This window comes from Notothenia coriiceps, unplaced genomic scaffold (assembly GCF_000735185.1).
Source record: "Notothenia coriiceps isolate Sejong01 unplaced genomic scaffold, NC01 NC01_scaffold00018242, whole genome shotgun sequence".
NCBI classification, from domain to species: domain Eukaryota; kingdom Metazoa; phylum Chordata; class Actinopteri; order Perciformes; family Nototheniidae; genus Notothenia; species Notothenia coriiceps.
The window spans coordinates 116,058-120,344 of NW_011350943.1; positions in this window are offsets into that span (position 1 = coordinate 116,058).

The window sequence follows — 4,287 nt, forward strand, 5'->3', positions numbered from 1 at the left end:
TAGTTTGCGAAGAATATACAATTAGTAATGTAAAACACACGTGTTTCGATTTGTTTCAAATTTAGGGACGGCAGAAAGTTTATAGGTGTTGTACTAAGTTGTTGTTAATCGATTTTGATGACGAAGGGTAGACCTTAACTTTTTTGTTCGTCCGGTCAGTTTGGCGACCAGATTAATAGTGTAACCGTAATGGTAACGCCGTCTAAAAACATAGTAGTATTGATGGAATATTGGCATACTATGTAGTTTATAATTTCTCTTTTACGTCTGTGTTCATTTTTATAAGATAATATATATATTCAATGATTGTCGGCGGGTTGTAACTTTCTTCGGGAATTGTAAACACAAATTACATTCAAGTTATTTAACAGTCAACAAGGGAGACATCCGGGAGTGGTTCACCCAAATTTTGTATTATACTTTTGGACGAGGACGGGATATAGATGATTGTCATGTAATTTCGGAAATAGAAGAAGAAAAGGTCCATAAGACATAATACACGTACAAAAACACGGTTGATGGACGGTAAAAAAAAAAATCACATGAAGTAACGACATCATTTTATACTACAAAATTATTCGAGAGAGAGAGACAGCTGTAGACAAAAGTCCTCAACTCGTCATATTCTCCTTCGTCGATTTTAGTACCTTTCCTGACCTCGACCGTTTTGTACTCTTAGTAGGACTGAATATAGTGTGTTGTTGTGCTGGTGTATGAGTTACAATTTTGTCACATATTGATAATATAAGGAAAACACAGTAATTACCAAAAAGTTTTTGCGATTGTTTTGGAATGAACATATGATTATTATTTTATACAAGTTTTATAGTAATCTGTAGTAAATTGTTTGGTAGTGAAGAATAAGTAATATGTAATGTTAGTTTGTTATAAATTTTGTCATTACGTGAGTTATAAGTTATATCACGGAATCTTGTACTTAGTTTGACCAAACACCCCCCCCTAAACATCAATTTATTTAGATAAGACATTTATTTGAAAATATATTTTTATATACTAAAAAAATTTTATAAACGGTCTATAAAAATGTCAGTTTTTTCATGGATTAAATTTGAAAGTGGTTCGAAATCCAACTTATGCAAGCCAGGACAGAGTCCAACAACAAACTCGGTTAGTCTCAATTTCGTCGTACCTAATTAGTCAATATAAATTAAGGTCCCTGGAGAGTCCCATAAATCGAATTTTCAGGTATAGTTAACCGAATTCCAACCCCAATTTACAATAAATTAAAGCCTTTGTGACAAAAACAATAAAGGTACCTTAATGAGAATTGTAGGGCTATCGTTTACTTTATAATTTACGAAATGTTTTTTATGTATTTTTTTAAGTAGACACCTTCGGCACCGCGACATTTTTCGTTGCTGGTTAGTAGACTCGGCCAGGCCGATTTCATTGACCTACCGATGACGACATCAATAACACGATAACCAGCACACGCCCAAAACAACACAACCTCCTCCCAACATCCTTCACCGTCAAAAGGAAGAGGCAACACATAAAAGTTTAAGGAATTCGCTAGCCTCGGACCAAAAGAGGTTTACTGGGATGGTGGAAATTTCCAGTTATCGACGTAGGTCCAATGTGCCTAGCAGGAAACAAGACGCGTGTGACCGGTACCCTAACAGAAACATGAACGCAGGTAACGACACTTATAATTATGATATAAGGATTTATTTTGAGAGTCCATTCACGAACGTTTCTTTGTACGGACCTAACTAAACCCAACCACTTTTCCTTCGTTTGTGGCTACTCGTGACCAGGGTCCATGAGCAGTAGACAAACCTGAATGTGTATTAGCCTTTAGACAAAAGAATTAGATAAAATGAGAAGTTTTCGTTATGAGTCAAATAGAAGTACAATTTGGCTTTTAAGGAGTGAGGTTTCAATACAGACACCAAAATTACTGCCTACTCGAACCAAGGAGGGACTTAGAACTTCGACTACTGCGGTCTGTCGTCCTCGCCCCTTCCTTCTCATCCCTCTTATGTTCATATCCCACTAGACCTTTCTCCTCCCACAGTAACAGGGTATATGCATGAATCCTGAAGTCAAATGTAATACCTTTTAAGACCTTTTTTAAGACCCTTTCCATACATTTTAAGACCTCATCGCCACTTTGAGTTCTAACCGGTTACATTGGCGACACACTTTACCTCACATTGACTATATACAGTATTGATTGTCCTTCCTCCTTATCTTCCAACCATTTGGACACAAACTTGCATTTTCCCATAACGAGATGTTTAACAACCGGCGTAAACGGACCTTCGCGCGCTATCAAGCAGTGAGCGTGCGATGTCCTGTTCAGATGACGTCAAATCCAACGGGATGCCATAAATAAACTACACAGAATCACACTACACACCTACACAATGATTACATTCAGGCAGACTGTAGAATACAACCTCTTTGAACAATTTATAGACTTATTGAAAACAAGCTACAAAATGTAATACCTTGGAAAATGCTGTTTAATACTTTTTAATAGCCTTAATTTTCGCTAAATTGATTTATCAACTTTTAATACTTTTTAAGACCCCGCGGACACCCTGAGAAAGGTCAACTTTCCCTCCCTGAGCCCTCACCTCGTCACAGGGCCTGGCAGCGGGGGGGGGTTTTCAGCCTCTCGGCGTGTGGTGCCGCCGCCAGTAGATGTTTCCTCCTGGAAGAAGGTAGATGAAGGTCGACCAGCAGCTCGCTGCAGGTGTGGCAGCGGAAACACTGAGGGGCCAGCAGCCGCTCTGCCCCGCGCGGCTGGCAAAAACACCGCGATGTCCCCACCGCAGATCGACGCCACACGTGGAAAAGATCCGGGGGACGGAAGTTTAGAGGGCGGACAGGTCGACCCAAATACACACTTTTCCTCTCACCAGTAGAGCTGTTTTATAAATGTAGATCAGGGGTGTCCAAACTACGGCCCGGCGGGGCAAATGCGGGCCCGCGGGACCATTTTTGAATCGGCCCTCAGCAAATTCAAAAGGGGATAATGACTTAAGTGTAATAAACTTACCGCTTGTCTTATATTTACTTCTTAAATATAACTCAGTTTCATGTGTTAATAAGATCCACTTAAAAATAAATTCAGTCGATTAAGTTTGGAAAATATTTCTAAGAAATGTAAGTCGATAATAAAGAACGGGCCCAATAACACATTTACATACAACATGAATACACCTTCATATTTCACTCTTTATTATAATCAATTCTGGAAGCTCCTGTTTTAAACCATGAGCTGCTAACACAATAAAGTAAACCCTCTGGAGAGATGTTGAGCTGTTTTTTTCTTTACAGAATTTTCAAACTGAACTTATGAGGACGATATACCTCTCCTCTAGTAGTGGCCCGGGCCCTTTCGATTATTTATATTTTTACTGTATGTGGCCCTGGTGAAAAAGTTTGGACACCGTAGATGTAGAATGTACCGTTAGTTGTTGGTTTCTAACCTGAACGGTATGAGGTGATATAAGAGAGGGATTGGATTGTTTCTCTATATAAATGATATATATATGCACATGTGTCCGTCCTGGGAAGGGGGAGGGATCTTCCTCTGTTGCCTCTCCCCAAATGTTTCTTCCATTTTAACTCCTTTATTGTGGGTTTTTTGGTTTGAGTTCCCTCCAATATTATGAATGTTATCCTCTATTGCACTACCAGTCAAAAAGGAATTTAATTTGTTATTTTTTACACTTGTCTAGCAGCGCTACTCCATTGCATTGGGAGGACAATTTATTCAGCTGATATCTCTAACCCTCTGCACCTCACACTAAAGCTGTTTACGATAGATCTAAGGGAGTGCCTATCTAAGGGAGTGCCATGTATGTATGTCTGTGCTCTCCACTGAGGTATTCTCCCATGCTCCCCTTTTAAACTGGTGGGTTTTCTCTGGAAGTGTTTCCCTTGTACGATGTTTGGAGTGGTCTAAGGACAGAGGATTCCGTATTGTCATACGATATTCTGTACACACTGTGAAGTCCACTGAGACAAATGTAACACTTGTGATATTGGGTTTTATATAATAAACAGATTGATTGATGAAAAGCAATGCAGTTAAGGAGGTAAAATAATGTTTTGAACTATCCCTTTAACCAATGATGAACTGAGCCAGCACTTTTCCTTCACAGCCCTTTATCGTTTCCGTCCCCTGAGCCTCTTCCTGCCCCGACATGCCAATCAAAAGTTCTCCTTCTGCATCTATGTGTTTTACAAAGCTTTCCCTTGCGTGCATGGATGTTGATCACAGGGACACATCTTTACGGAGGGATTTTTTTT